The sequence below is a fragment of the Lagopus muta genome, chromosome 4 (genome assembly GCF_023343835.1).
Source record: "Lagopus muta isolate bLagMut1 chromosome 4, bLagMut1 primary, whole genome shotgun sequence".
NCBI lineage: Eukaryota > Metazoa > Chordata > Aves > Galliformes > Phasianidae > Lagopus > Lagopus muta.
The window spans coordinates 58,353,498-58,370,777 of NC_064436.1; the positions used below are offsets into that span (position 1 = coordinate 58,353,498).

The 17,280-nt window shown below is 35.9% G+C and overlaps 1 pseudogene; it reads right to left on the reverse strand.

Annotated features, from left to right (window-relative positions):
• Positions 1 to 527: 527 nt before the first annotated feature.
• LOC125692791 (U2 spliceosomal RNA) lies at positions 528 to 621 on the reverse strand (annotated as a pseudogene).
• Between the last annotated feature and the right edge of the window lie 16,659 nt (positions 622 to 17,280).

A 17,280-nucleotide genomic window follows, 5' to 3' on the forward strand; every position in this document is an offset into this window, starting at 1 on the left:
CATCTTCAATAAGTCCAGTGCTGTGCTCCGGAATACTATTATCCATATTGCATTGCACAGGGACTCCACCACCAGACTTTATAGAGATTGATTAATAAACCTGTGGAATTGAAAACCTAAACCTATGATTTCAAAATCTAAATCTTAAACTCTGAGTCATCACAATGTATTGCTACACTAGAAATCACGTGCTTTGAAGAAATATATCATACTGAGAATAGATTGGTGGAATTTTTGTTTTTATGCTCATCAGTTCACTAGGCAGAAGACAAACTCTGACTAGGATTTAACAATATGAATCGAAGTCTGCTACATTTTGCAACTAGCTTTTATCGTTGATTACAAAATATTTATTCAATGTTTACATTGTCCCTCCTCTTGTTTCTACATTTATTTCTCTCTACACTCTAAACACACCTTTATGGCTTTTCATGACAGTATTTAACCTGCTGAGTGGACTATACCAGTTCTGTTTTAGTACATATAGGATCATACCAGCTTCTACTAGTTCAGTACCTTCACCATATGTAGACTATATATAGATATCTTTGTAACTTACACTGATGAGTTCTCTTATCATAGATACTACACTTGATCTTAGCCAAAAGGCTGAGAAGCAAACGTCCTACCACCGATATGTCCATTTCTTTAAATAAATTGCTAAGTATTAAGTATCTTTGTGTGTGATAATATAGTTGGGGCATACACACATTCTGGATAACATTGGAAAAAAGATGAATTTAGTTATTCTATGCTGAAAATCTCTTGATTAATTTCAGTCTTGTCTTGCTCTCCTGTTGTTCTGTTTGACCTATTAGCACAGTATGCCAAATTTTCAAAAGTCCATTCATGCTTCACTGTCACTCTTCTTTAAGCATCATTAAAGCATTGATATTTAGAAATTCCAATTTAGTCAAAGGTGAAAGTCTGTTTTTTAAGTATCTGTCTTCAGAAATGTGACGCTTAAGCAGAAACATTAAAGTATCAAAGAGTGTCTGAATGTCAATTTTTGGAATACTGATAATCATCTGAACTTTTGACATCTGGCATTTTTCTCAACTACCTAAAGAATGTGCTTCTAAAGTGCTATTACAGTGGAGAACGTGATACAAGCAAATTAACACAGACGCAGTACTGATTTATCAACAGAGTGGAAACTTGTTACAGCAAAGAAAACTATTGGTGATTAGCATTTATAATCTTACTTGGCTTGGAATGTATACAAGGGATGCTCTGAAAGTAATGCCTCCTATTTTATTATGTTGGCCTACAACATCAGAGGGAGATGTTTGTGGGATGGCAGTAGAGGTTGGACCTTCTCAACAATTTTCTATTACATTTTGTTGCCATGTGACAAGTGGCAGCGGAGGGGCAGTCTGACAAATTGGCTCTTGACATGGAAAAAAAGGTATGTCACTGAATTCCTCCATGTGGAAAAAATGGCACCCATTGACTTGCTGAATGCTTGCTGAATGTTTATGGAGATGAAAGAGTGGATCTGAGCACAGTGAAGCTTTGAGTCTTGTGTTTCAGCAGTGGTGACAATAATGTGAAAGACAAGTCACATTCCAGTGGCCATGCAGATTTATATGAACACAATATGCAGGTTTTTGTTCATTGCAGGTGAAAATGCACAGCTAATGGTGATGACTTCATTGAAAAACAGCATTTTTTAGCTTAGAATTTACTGTATCAAATAGTATTCTTGTGCTCTTTGTTTCTGTTGTAGTTTCAGTGGAAATAAATAGGAGACATTACATTCAGAGTGACATACATAGAAGGTTTGCATCTGTACTGTTAGAGGAGGAGAGAAACAAAAGGTAGCAGACGAAGTAGACACACTGCCTCTTTCAAATACGTGCTGTCTGTCACCAACTCAGAAAACCTAACAAGGTACATGCTACATGAAAGACCAGAAAAAGATATGGGTTCAAAATAGAGAACTCAGTCAGCCTCTATAACGAAAGGGATTTAACTGCTTTCAGTACAGTGGCAGGAATAGCAGCAAAGAAAGCTATATGATTCAATTGCAATAAGCCCTGCTGGTTGTTGCTGGATTGATAACCCTACAGGTTCTAACCATGAAATCCTCATTGGGTTGCCTCCTAGATTTACAAAGAGTAGACAGTCTTGAATGATTGTAACCTAATCCTTATACCAAGACATCTAGCTTTTAGAGAGCAGAAGACTGGGTAAGCAAATCTCCTAAATTAGTCATCTACACTCCTGTAGTCACTGAAGAGAGATGGACACAGAATAAGGCTATTCATCTCATCTATCTTGAGACAGAATTAATAGTTCTGTAAAGATAGTGATTTCTCTGCACTGACTAGAGAGTGAGCCTGATCACTATCTTAGATTAGAGCTGTATATTTTTGATGGCTGAAATAAAATAAGATGAATATAAGCCAAAATGACTAGAATTTCTAGAAATCCATTTATTTTTCTTTTCATCTTGAGTAACCTGCAATCACCGGGAACAGTACAAATTACTACATTTTCTCTGCTCAGTAATTTTAATTCAGTAACATTTAGTCTAATATAAATTTATTCAAAGATGCCATATCCTGTTCAAGAAAAAAAAATTCCTGCTTTGCTTTCAACTGTTTAATTTTTGAAATAGATTATTTTAACCTTGCATCATCAATTATGCAAGCGTTCCATTTTATTTAAAAAAAAATCTGAACAGTAGCCTGTAAGATGTAAAATTTCTGTTCATGAGTTTTCTTTCACTTTTTCATTCTATCTTTTTACCAGTAACAGAAATTTAAAAGACAGATGTATAGGAAACACATTAGAGAACTAGCATTAAGTAATTAGCGAAAAATGTTATTTTAGTTCAACAAAAAGGCTTTTAGCAACTTGCTTTTCATTGCTGGAGTAACTTTCCTTTGTAATTTAGTACATCTCCTGCCTAGGCCTGTATTTCTCACTTTTACACCCAACATGTATAAATCGCCTCTCCATCTTCCCCAGACTGACTTTGGATTCAAAGGCATGTGGATAGGAATAGCTCCATGTTCTTTCTGCTTAAGCTGCTGCTGCTCAGCAATAAGAAATAAACAGAAGTACAGCATTAGCTACTTAAGCAGACTAAGTTCATGGCAGGGATGCTGTGAGACAGCATAATGATGTACATTTAATACATGATAACCATAGAATCATAAAGGTTGAAGAAGACCACTAAGATCATCTAGCCCAACCATCAATCCATCCCCACCATGCCCACATCTCCCAGTGCCACATCTACCCTTTCCTCAAACAGCTCCAGTCTCAGTGACTCCACCATCTCTCTGGGCAGTCTGTTCCAGTGCCTCCTCTCTTTCTGAGTGGTAGTTTTTCCTGATATCCAACCTGAACCTTCCCTGGTAAAGCTTGAGGCCATTGCCTCTCATCCTATTGCTGTTACCCAAGTGCAGACGCTGACACAACCTTGCCACATCTTCACAGAATCACAGAATCACACAGGATTGGAAACGATCTGCAAGATCATCCAGTCCAACCACCCTCCCATTCCTATCAGTGCCACAAGCTACTAAGCCATCTCTCGTAGCTCCTCATCCAGGCGCCTCTTGAACACTGCCAGGGATGGCGACTCCACCACCTCCCTGGGCAGGCCATTCCAGTGCCTGACCACCCTCTGAGAGAAAAAGTTTCTCCTAATATCCAACCTAAACCTCCTCTGGTAAAACTTCTTGCCATTTCCTCAGGTCCTACTATTTGCCTGGGAGAAGAGGCCAGACCCTTTTGCACCACAACCTCCCTTCAGGAAGTTGTAGAGTGCAATGAGGTCTCCCCTGAGCCTCCTCTTCTCCAGACTGAACAATCCCAGCTCCCTCAGCCGCTCCTCATAAGACTTGTGCTCCAGCCCCCTCTTCCCTTCTTCCTCTCTTCCCTTACAGGAGTTGCAGACAGCAATAAGGTCGCCCTTGATCATCCTCTTCCCCAACCTGAATGAGCCTAATAATTAGATGCAAGCCTAATTTGTACGTTAAGATGCTGATATCTGAGTGGAACAGCTACAAAAGCTCAGTATGCTGGGGTTCTTCTGTTTGCTTTGTGTTTACTACAAGGGCCACATGCATACAGCCAGTAAATTAGACAAGGAAAAGTAAATAAGAAGTGGAGTGAATGGAAAAGGCAAAAGACATATAAAAGAATAGGAATTTGATACTTTAAAACAAAATTCAATGCTCCATAATTAGTTTAATATTATATTCAAACAAAAATCTAATTATTAATAATTTGATCATCAGAGCAATTTCTATACTGTAAATAGAGATTCTTGCTTAACTAATTTGTCTCGAAAGACCTGATTTTGAGTGTACATGATCTTATTTTATTCTTTTTACCGTTGGGAATTTACCAAAGAGAGAAGTGGCCTTTGAGTAAGGCTCCTACCTCTCATTGTGTGTGGGCTTCTATTGGAACATTCCTAAAGGGTCATCACACTCTTACCTACCAGCTCACATGTGGGCAGCATGCACGTGAATGCTGAACTGCAAGGCCCAACACATCTCATTAAGTTTGTCTAACTGAACCCTAGCAAGGTATGTCAGGCTACATGTGATTTTTGGCTAGCAGCCATCAGGTACAAACATGAGAGACTGTGAGGCTGCAGGCACAACCTTAAATGTGGGCCACTTCAGTAGCTAAAACGTGTTATTACAGTTGCCATGGGTGGTTAGCACCCCCCACACACAGTGCTGGTAAGTGCAGTTCTAGATCTCATTTGTTCACGTACGTCCCTGTTTTCTTCCCTTATTCCCACCTCCTCCCTCCATAGAAATGGAGCAATTGCCCACAGGCTTTCTATTATCATGGCTAGTTCTACAGTAGCATTTGTCCAGAAATCACTCTTTCCAGGGCTCAGCTGATGAAAGTGATGAAGCAGGTGCACTGCATGAGTAAATATGTATTGGCAAGATAAAGTGCCATTTCAGCTGAAGTAGTGATTCTGAAGCTAAATCAGCAATGTTAATTCCAGTTTCACTGAGCAGGGGGAAGTAACAAGGTTTGTCAAAGTGATGGTAATTTTCACTTGAAAGAGATACAAGAAAAATATTCTTCTGCAATCTGTACTCTGGTTTTATTTAGTAAAATATTCCATCGATTTTCTCTTAACAGACTTCAGAACTGAAAGGGTTTGATAGTCTGAACTTTATTGTAGTATATAATCAAAGACATTTAAGAAATTAACCATTAATTACCATTTGATGAATAAAATCACTAAAGGATGGGCTTGAGTGGCCAACATCCAGGTTTGATCTTAGGTTTAAAAGTGCTTCCACTGAATGTGATCTGTTTTAATCAAGCGCTTTAAAAAACCTTTTTTTCTTACACTTAGAGAAAGAAGACTCTACATCATTTCCCTTTGTTGGGGCTGTGATAAGAGGGCAACATTTTTTAAAAAGTAAGATGCATACATACATGCTCTCTATGACTGACTGAATAAGTAGTCCCTTTGCTCCTGCAGTTCGATGTACTTGCATCTATAAGCAGTGCTGCGCTTATGCAGGTCTCACAGTTAAAATGGGAACTGCTGTCACCTCAATTGTCACAGTAATAACTGCACTATCCTTCATTCCCTGTACTGCAGGGTTGACATAGTATCTCAGAAGTTAACATAAAATAGCATGCCTCTAAGCTCTAGATTTTACAGCTGTCTCTTAAATGCAAACACCATGCCCAGCCAATTAAGGATGGGACTCAATAACCCACTGCCTAACTGCATATGCCAAGATGAACTTTCCCAGTTGTGCTGACATATGAAGCCAGCATTGTAACTTGGGAGTAGTATCTGCTCATACACCCTGCATAAGCAAAGTACAAAAGAACAGGTTGATTGCAAAAATTATCCACAGGAAAGTTATTCCTCTTTCATTTTCCTATAATAATGTTACTTACAATATCTATTCCAGCATATGTATGCATAAAGATCCATAATTATGCATTAATTTCCTGGTTTTAGCTTAATTAATATTTGAAAATCTCAGCTCTAATGTATAGATAAGTTATAATACAGATGATACTTTCTTGATAACTTCACAAATCATGCTTTGATGAAGCTTTCCAGCCTGGGTTATATTTTAATTGCAAACAGGTTATATATATTTTGATGCTCTTGTGTAAGCATAATGACACAAATAACATAAATTTGTTTAAAAAAAAAAAACTCAGTCATTGAAAAAAAAAGAGAAGTAGTTTTGAAATCTTCTCATTCAGGAATACAGAAAATAGAAACAGCTCCAAGCTTGGATTCTTAATGCATTCTCCTAAAAGTTCAGCTCTACACAGAGTTCAGTGTATAGTCTACATTAAGTTCACTATCTTCAGAATATCAGCCTACAACTAAAACAAGGCAGGACTCTGTCCAGTTAGCTCACTTAGTCTGGCAGTTTAAAGAATATAAAGATTCAGTGAAGTAAATACACAGGCCTGGAAGACAACTAAATTCCATCACTGATTTCAAATAGTACAGTTCCCACATGAGATATGCCTGCCAAACTGCAATCTAACATGGGCAAAGTTTGAAAAAAAAAAAAAAAAAAAAAAAAAGTGAATTGTGCAAGTCTTTTTAACTCATCAATTTGGCTGTAGCTCTCCTGAAGATTTGTATATCTTTAATCTTCCTGAAAGCAGCCAGCATGCAAGGTTACCCTGCAATTCATATTATCAAAAATATCCTCTCAGTTTGAACATTAACGCAGGATTTTCAAGGTGTGAATATTACCCCAGATAAGAACTTCAGTACAAGACTTCAGATATATATGACCATCCCCAAACCCCTTATCTGATCAATACAACTGCTACCTTAATGAAGAATTTACTGCCTTAGGAAGATGAATTATTTTCCAAAAATCTATGAATTTCAGAAATACGGATACAATGTTATAAGTGTTTTGTATATTAGCATTCATTTGGTAGCTCTTCTTAACTGAGAGCAATACCATACACAGGGGACACCTTTATTTTATTTAGCTTTGAGGCAAAAAAAAATAGATTTTCTTTTCCAAAATATTTTGGGAAGTAATTCTTACACTGAACACCTACCCATTAATATATAGCTTCTAAGCAGTAACCAGCAGGCACACATTACACCATTACACTGCTGATATTTGCCACTGAGAGACATAAAGAGAGAGACATGAATACTTTTGAATGCTCAAGTATTTTTCTGTTATAACATTATAGTTCTATATAACAAAACATAGGCAAGGATTTGTACATTTCAGTTCTCAGCAACTGAAAACTCTACCACTTTCCTGCAAGAGAAACCAGTCAAAGCAAATGCACTGGACAACAAGTGCTCTTGGTTGAAACATGGGGTTCTGCTGTGTTCATAGTAATTAGATTGTATTCTGGTCACAGCCCTGCAGGAAAGTGTTTCAAACTGAGCTCTTCCCAGTCATATTAAAGAGCCTATGTTTTTATAAAGGAAGCTAAATCCTCTGTTAGCTATGATGGTCTGGAAACACAAAGTCCAAGTGCTCATGTGAATTCATAGCATTCATCTTCATCTTTTGAATTAGACCTGCTGAGGAGCTGGATTCGCCTTTCAGTTTACTAAGTTCTCAGCAGAACCGAAAAAAAAAGAAATAGTGATTACTCTGTAATTCAAAATCTTTTATGAATAACACCTAAAACAGAATGTTGCAGGTTTTTTAATTACTGGGGAGACTTCTTGACGGTAACTGCACAATCTGGTGAATATATCTTTGAGAAAAGCCTTGACTTCAAAATGGAGGAGTTTTAATTGTTCCTTCATTGCCGCTTGTCAACAGTTGGCACCAATTTCACAAATTTCAGTTAGCAGCAGTTAGTTCCTTTGCTCTGTCGGATGTGACAACTTTGTCACCCCTTTCAATTTTCTGGACTTTTGCAAGTTGTCAGAAAGGAAAATATTAAATTGTGTGACCTCAAAAGTTCAATTGCTATGTGACCTAAGAAAATGTCTATTTATGAATAGCATCTGTTTCCCTTTGACATTAAAATCTTTGCATAAAAAGTGTACAGAAAGTTTATCATTTAAAAAAAGTAAATCAGTTGAAATTCAGATGTGCCTATTCTTTTATAACTATATAAGTCTGGAAATTTTGCATGGCTCTCATTGCTGTATTAACTCAGCCTTGAGTCACTAGAAATGGATTAAAGTAATCTGCCTTCTCTTTTGACATGTTGCACAGACAAAACAGAAAACATCGAGCTTATGAGGATTCAATTAAATAGGTAGTTCCATTCTAACAGGTCTGAAACAGATATTGACTGTTACATCTTTTAGATATACTCTAATCCCCAACTATTAGAAAACAACAGCAGTGATTTAACATGGCTAAAAGGTAATTTTATATAAGTTGAAAAATTGTAGATAGAAATGAATGAATATTCAGTTGAGACAATTTAAATACCTAAGTATTCCTAACATATATCGAAAACATCTGTTTGCAGTTCATTACTTGATTCAACTTTATTACCTATTAAATGTTTTAATTAATTTCCAAAGATATTACCAAAGCTAATGCTTATTCCCTATACAAATACTCATCTACTCTGATTGCTCTTAAATTTCTGAATAGAAATACTTTTAATCCTGCATGAACAGCTGAATTTCAGATTCTCTTAAGACTTAAGACATGATTATATCCTACTATTAATTAAAATTAGCATATAATTTAAAAGAGGAAAAAAATGAATATACATTTTAGAAAGCGATGCTCCCTCCATAGACATACTTGTCCCAGGATTTCTCCATAGACATTTTCCAGAAGCTTCTTAGAGTTAATCAGTGCCAACAACTGATATTTGTGGCCCCTTTTTTAGAATAACAAATATGATAATACAATTATTTGTAGTACAATGCTGCAGCAACAGAGAAAGAAGCGGTTGAAATGAGACTTAGAAATGTTAGAAAGTAATTAAGCCCAAACATCAAAGGTAATGGGTAACTAGGTACAAAAGCTTTTTTATTGCCCTTTTATAAGGATTGTTTTCTGATAAGTAATGGAACTTAATCTGATAGCATCATTCTTTTTATTAAAATATAGATATCAATTTTACAGTAAGTGCTATTACAATCATTTCAGAAGAATATTTTTTTCTAATGTTTGCTTTAGACGTAGTATAACAGTTGTAGTGTAGATATAGCCTATCTATATGACTGTAACATTGTTAAAGATTGACTATGCATCTCCAGGATACGTTACTTTAGCCCTTAGCACATTGTAACTGCAATTATATTTGTGGTTCTCATGTTCATTCGTGTCTGTGATGTTCATAGACCTGCATGAGCATATTGCATGCAGGAGGATGTGCTTCCTCTTCACCTTGCCTCCTACTGCTGACTGTCTTGACAGACAAGCAGATGCAAACAACTGGTAATTCAGATCTATTGTCGGTGCATAGCTTTTTAAAATGTTTCCTACTTGCCATTTTGCAATTTTGCCACAAATTTTCTTGGAATCAAATGACAGCTAGCTCAACTCCACCACACCATGCCCTCACTTCCTCTTGTCAAAAAAAAAAAAAAAAAAAAAAAAAAGCAAATATTTTGGGAAAAAGAAGTCACAGGATGAGATAAGGACAGGGAGATCACTCACACATTACCTCATGGGCAAAACAGACCCAACATGGGTTATACATTCATTTGTCACCAATCACTAGCAATCTACATCAGTGAGAAACTAGAAGAAACTCAAAACATCTTCCTCACATCCACTGTTTTCTATCACTTCTCTTCAAAGAGCACAGAGGAACAGGGAATGGGAGCTGCAGTCAGTCGATATGTCATACAGTATATGGAACATCCTTTTTGCCAGTTTGGGTCAACTGTCCCGGCTGCGTCCCCTCCAAGTTCCCTGTGCACCTCCCAGCCTGCTCACTGGCAGGGCAGCATGAGAAGAGAAGTCTTTTGCTCCATGTAAGAACTGCTCTGCAACAATGAGCCTCTATGAACAAAATTAACTCTATCCCAGCTGAAAACCATGACAGAGCTTTCCATCTAAGTCTGCTTCACTTCCTTTACAAGTCCAGTCTATCAGTTAGGGCAAGCATCACTGAAAATGTGACAGCATCAAAGTGTTCTGGAGCAATGGAATCACTAATGTGCATGCTAAGAATTTAGTCTTGTAACACCAGACCTGTAGCAAATACAGTTTTTGATAAATTGAAGTAAACTAACACAGTATAACATCTGTTTTCTTAAGAAAACTGTTGGCAGGAAGGAACAGCTTCAAGAGAACCTTGCGTTGCTACTATGCACAAAGCAAAAACAAAAAAATTATTCCCAGATGTGAAAATCACAGTGAAAAAAAAACAATCTTTTTAAATGTTAAGATCATCTAAGTATTTGAAACAAAACTAGCTTTTTCCCTATGGATTTACAAATTCCAGATGTTTCAAGATTATAATGCCAGGCAAAATTTTGATTTGGCATCAGAAGAGAAATGGGAAGAATAACGAAATTCAAAGGGAAGAAAAGGAACATAATACATTTGTTGGAAAATATTCCAATATATTTTAAAGAAATCATTATTTTCAAATCTCATCCAGATCTCCCTGCAAAGTTAACTCTTCTCTCACTGGTATTTCAGTCTCCCAGACTAGACCTAAATCACCCTGGTATTTCAGTGTCTCAGCTTACCCAGATACAAGGCCCAAGCGAACAAGGATTTCTAGCCTCAAGCCCTTTCTGTTAGATATCATATACTTGTTTAATGGCTTCTTCACAATTACCACATTTACAAAGTTTTATCCAGATAGTGTGGAGAAGCACAGCTTCATTTTCTTCTGCTCAACCTGTATAACTCGAGCCTAAGGAGCCTTGCTTGGAAGAAAAGCAGTCTAAACAATTCAGCAATACCTTATCAAGTTGGGCATATGGCAACATTTAAAAATATAAGTGTATTTGGATAAATACACTTTTTTTTTTTATCACTTAATATAGTACTGTCCTTTTAGACTTAGACAAATAGTTTGGATTCCAGTAGTAACAAAATTAGGGATCTTTGGTTCAACTCTGCTTTTCCTTAGCCTATCAGGAATAAAAACAGACATGGTACAATGTCCCACAGTTACAAGGCACATTTTGTCAGTAGTCTGCCACAACCTCTCTCAAGTCCTGTGGTTTTGTAGTCATATCAGTTCTGGCATCTTCAGTTTTTCTCTCTGTGCTCTGGCTTATTTCTGCCTCTCTCCAAATAACTTCCTAACCCAAACAGATCAAATAAAAAACATTCGTTCTAAATAGCTCCAACTTCTAAGTGGTTATATGTACCACCTTGCTACTTTTTGGAAAATATTGTAGTCTTCTACAGTTACAAGAGCAGGGCTACGCCTTTCCCTAAGTTCTATTACCTTTAAATTAACAACTATTTAAATTATTTTCGGGTCCATAAAGCAGGCCATTCTTTTATTCAGTAAGAGTTTCCTATTAAGATATTGGATATTTAAATATTTTTTTTTCTTTTTTCCTAATCACCTTCACTGTTTTGGTGTTTATCAGAGGTATTTTCTGGTACTGAGACATTTATTACAGTGCCAACAAATTCTTTGTATTTCCCTGTGAAAGACAAATTCTTTCATTCCTTTCTGCCAAGTGGTTCTCAGTGAAGGTTGATCAACAACCTGCAAAGGCGGGGGACTTTTCCTCCAGGGAACTGCACCACATGTATTTGCTCCTTCCAAAGTAAATGGACTTGAGTATCCAAGCTCAGTATGACCCCAGCTCCTGGATACTTCGTACCGTGGCTCTAAGTTTTTGTCAGCTGTCTAATTCCAGCAGAGCAAGTGTTTTTTTCCACTCCAACTTAAAAGTTGACAGACTTTCCTGCCAGCTGCTCTCTTCTTTCAAAACATTAAAAAAAATATTGCCATTTATGTTTATTACCTTCCAACTTTGGTCTAAATGTGCATTCTCATACAACTTTGATCCTGTCCCAGTTTGTTTTGTTTAGATAACTCTTCCCTCTCTGATATAATTCTTTCTGGTACAGAGAACCTCTTTCCAGAACTTGACAAAAAAGCAAGGTTCTTCCTGCTGATTTTCATCAAATATGCAAAGAATGTCAGAAGAAAAAAAAAGAAAAAACAGACTAATGGCAACACAGACGCAGCCATGTCCATCTCATGCCAAATTTTAGCAAAGATCTATCAATAAGGGAGAAAGTTAGGAAACATCAAATTCTGTGGACCATCACATGAAAAATGTATAGCAAATCTGAGGGTTCTCTAGGATGTTAAATATACTGATTTCCACAGGAAGATAAGAATTTTTTAAAAGTCTTCTAACCATAACCATGTAACATATTGTAATGGAACTTCTCATATTTTTCCTCTAAATAAAGATAACAAATAGACATCTATCAAGCATTTTTGTGCCCAATTTCATTCGTCTTCCTCTTTCACAAGCAACAAGTTCTCTACTTCACAGTAGCAATTAAACATATACTTAACTCACCCACCTGAAAGAGCAGTTGTCAGAAAATAGTAAATTTTTATTTTATCCCACAAACTGCGGGCTATGTTTTTTATTTAAATATTTCTAATCATGACACAGCATTTCAACTCAAAGCCATAGAACCAAAATGACATATCTGTGTTTGACAGGTTGGGAGATGAGGATCGCAACATGCAGGATGCTGAATCTGTTACAAAACATAGTTCAGAAGAACTTAAGTTTTCCCTGTGGTGTTGAATTTATAGACGGAACGCGCAAACCTTGCCCACTGATGCACAACTATGACGGATTAAAACTTAATATATTTGTTTCTTTCTCTTGCTCCTGACCACAGAACAGAGGTCGTTTCTATCCCTCCTGTTCACTTCATATAAATCTCAGTAATATGACAGCTTTTGGGGGTATATATAAGCAATTAAAACAACAGCCATTTCAATTTACATCTGCGTGAATTCGCTATCTATGCTTGTAGTCTCCTACTAGTCCATGCTAAATTCAGCTTCTGAACAAAACACAATTCCAGAGAGAATCAAATACAGAAAACCTCAGATACAGGAATGCAAGACTTCTTGTGAGTGGCTCAACAGAATTTCATTATTTTCTGAGAAATCCTCAGGCACATTTGTTTTGAAAATCCAACGAAAAAGGCTGCTTTTAACTATGCACCAGGGCTGTAAACATGAATTATCCAGTTTCAATGATCTCTGACAAAATTAAATTGACTCCTGGAACACAGGGTTAATTTATCTGCATTTTGAAATCTTTCTGAACTCCACTTGAAAATACAAGACAATGTTTTAGGAATATTCTATCAATCATGTTATCAAGAGGAAGTCAACAGGGGAAAGAAAAAAAAAAAAAAAGAGAAAATAAAAGAGCAGCAAAGTACATCCTTTTACCCTAAAGCCCATAGCTATATTTCCTCTATATGCCTTTTCTCAATGAGAGTACAACCAGACTACATCTTTCCTAAACCTGATTCAAAGAAAAAAAAAAAAACAAAAAACAAAAACAAAACAAAAAACAAAAAAAAAAAACACCACACAACAACATCAATGTCATCTAATTTCAATAGAGGTAAAAGCGAATAATTTTAAACTCATGGTATTGTCAATGCCAATTTATTAATGTCCAGTTCTACCTGGATGAACTGGAATTCATCTAAGTGAGTTTCATCTTCTTTATTGTGCTTCAAAGTTTTACCCCTGCTTATGAAAGCCAGAAGACATTATTTCTGCTGTTAATTTATTTTCTATATTCCTCTGCAAGTAAGCATTTTTTTACATTTTTAAATTCTATTTCAACTAATTAGCAGGTGTGCTAATAAGTCTATCACTAAAATTATATTTAAATTAAATAAAAAGAAAAAATATGTATTCAAAATTGAAGTCATTATTTATTTCCTCTGTTGTTTTGTTGTTTTTATTTTATTTTGGGGTTTGTATTGTTGTTGGTTGTGGTGGGATTTCTGTTTAGTTGATTTTTGTTTTTAGTTGGTATGGTTTGGGATTATATATATATATATATATATAGAAGAATATAAGCTTTGTGTTTTCAAGATTTCCCTCAGAGTTGGAAGCATAATCCCATTTCAAAGAAAAACTGAATCTGGTGTAGCCACATAACTTTGCAGCTGTGGCATTTCAGAGAAAAATAAAATATACAGCAAGAGTCACCCATGAGAGTTGGCAGCTGCAAATACAATGCTGGTCTTTCGATCATCAAAGCAAAATTTGGAATCAAATACATAAAAGAAACCAGCAAAATGTGAGAGAAATATTTTTATCAGCCTTAACTGCATAGAAGTCTGTATACACAAGCCAAATATAACTTGGCATATTCCCTGTAAATCAGAATAAGAAAAAAACTTGTAGGGAACTATGTATAATGTTTGTTCAAAAGCAAAATCTTCTCTGAATCTCAGTAAAAGTAGTTCTGTTGGATACAGAAAAAACATTATTTCTTATTTTCCTTATATCTGTTGTAATTATTTAGTAAGCTGTAGAAATGGAATTTCAAAGACGCTAGCATTTACATGTAAAAATAAAAAATATGTGGCTAAGTTTTATTTCATAATATAAAAAAAAAAAATCACAGCATAAAGTAATCATCATCTCCTACAACTTCTGAGAAAATGAAGAGAGAGGCATGCTTTATCTACCTATCCATAGGATGATGTGTTTTTCAACAACGTGATCCTTTATTGCATCACACAGCTAAGATGCTTCCTTGAGAGTGTGTTCAGTGTGCTTTGAGCTGAGCTCTTTTTGGGAAATATCCTCAAAAAATCTTTCAGTATCCGAAACAGATGTAACCAGCTGTTTATGAAAGCAACTATGTGACTGTCAAGCAGTGATGATCACTGCCCAAGAAGATACAGAATTACCCAGATCTGTCTCTCTAACACACAGCAGTAGTGGAATGAAGTACTTTCTGGAAGTTAGCTGGTGAACAGCCTTCTTCAGTAACATTTTTCATTGTTTTAACTCAAAAGGTCTCATTCTGCAGAATACTATTTCAAACAAATGTTCAGAGTCACTTCTCTTAAAACATCTCTTTTTATTGCTGTTTCCTTCCATGGAAATTAGGAAAAATTACTCAGGCTATTTGAAGTAGCTGTCTGTATTTCCCCCATCAATTCAGCAGCAAAATACACTTCCACTAATAGATATACATTTCCCATGCACGTACACATGCTGTGCAATTAACTCACATAGGCATTCAATACAAAGTATCAGATTTCAAAAGCTGATAAAATATTTTCAATAAATTTGCCTCCACAGCAACCTTATAAGCTTCAGAAACTGATTATTATTTGCATAGGGTTGGCACTGGGCTTTTGCAAGGGGATACTGCTGAATTACACTCAGTAACGCATCACTGTTGTGATAAAGAATTACTCAGTGTCTTTATAGACTAAACTTATTAAAAAAAAAAAAAAAAGAAGAAAAAAAATAACAAGTAACAAATGACATACTCATGTTGCTTTATCCTGAAACGGGGATTCTTCCATTTGCTAAATGCTTCAGATCCCATGTAGTATTACAGTAGACTTTTTTTTCTACTACCATTAGAAAAATGAGCTTTCCTCTAGTACATAATGGGAATTACAAACTGAAGATTAAAGTAATTCAAGAATTCATTTCAATTTGTTAAATATACAATGCAAAAATAAAACAAAAACAAACGCAAAGCAATACAAACTGTATAAAGTAAACTGGGAGGTTTGACTATGAAACAATGAATATGTTGCATACTCCTAGACCCCAAGAGTGGTATTTCTTCTATCTTTTAAAAGAGCAACAGAAAATTAAAGAAAAAATAACTGGAAAATAATAGTAACAACATTGTCAGTACATAAGATACTGCCTACAGTGACAAACTAGAGACTCTACCAACAAATAATAACGGTCAAACATCTAGTGCTACTATGACCGTCACTAGCAGTCCTTTACCTTCATTGCATTCCACAGACGAAGTACGTAAAATGAAAATGCAAGGCAATTCAAAGGAGGGCCAAAACAATGAATGTGGGATAGGGAAAATAAGCCGCGTGACAAGAGATCTAAAAAGCTCCACTTATTTCATAAGTGCTTGATCATAACTCCATGCAATAGCTTCTTGGTAGTGGGAGGCCTTTGAACCTTGCTGACAATGACATAACAAGGTGCAATGACTAGAAATGGAAATCAGACAACTCAACTTCAAAGTAGTTGAAATTTCACAAAAGATGACGTTTCAGGGAAATGACAGCAATTAAATGCTCCAGCAATTTAGCTTTACTAATACTTTGAGCCCAGAAAGTGAGATTAGATATATTTCTCAAAAAAACAAACAAAAAAAAAAACAAAAAACAACAACAACAACAAAAAAACACAGAATTAATTTCTCTTTTTAAAAAGAAATTCCTTGGCTTGTGAACGTGCCATGAATGGAAATAGGGCTCGAGAATTTTTCTGGATTCAAACTTTGGAATTTGATTAAATATCACTCATCTTTTATTCCTGAGTCCCAGGGAGAAGGCACATATCCTAAATGCTCTTCTGCATTAAAGCGAGAGAACGACGTGGAGCTATGTCAGCAGAGGATTAGGAGAAGATTCTTTACTAGTAGATGCTGGGTGTGAAACAAGCTACCCAGGGGTAACAGCCCCAAGCTGCCACAGTTCAAAAAGTGTTAGGACAGTGCTCTCAGAAATATAGTTTAATTTTCAGGTGGTCCTTTGTGGAGCCAGGAGTTGGACTCAGTGATCTGTGTGGGCTTCTTCTAACTTCAACATCCAACTCTTCTATGGTGATATGACTGTATGATTACAAATTTTGTCCTTTTTTTTTTTTTTTTTGTAAAAATGCATGTAAATAACTGAAAATTTCCTCAACTTGAAATTTGGTGCTGCTGAAGCAAGGGTATGAGCTCCCTCAGAAGCACCAGAGTTTAGCTATGGGGAAGGGGAAAATATTGTGAAAGATAAGCCTCCAAGCCTACCATCTAGAATGTCTTATTCCAACTCTATTGAACAGAAAAAAATAATCACTGAATTTAGAGTAGGAAAGAAAATCCAGCACAAATGGCAGAAACATTCAGTTTCCAAAATTCCTAAGTAAAAAGAGTAATATTTCTCTCTCCATGCCCTTGTCACAACAAAAAATTCAAACTTCGATAGCATTTCACTGTTACCCATGTTAAAATGCTTTCTGAGTACAGAAGTCTGTCTTTTCCTGACTTTCATTAAAATAAACAAAGATAAAACAAGATGTTCACACACACATTGTTAGTTTTTGCCCTCATTAATTCCTTTAAATTAATCAAACTAGTTAAAATCAAAA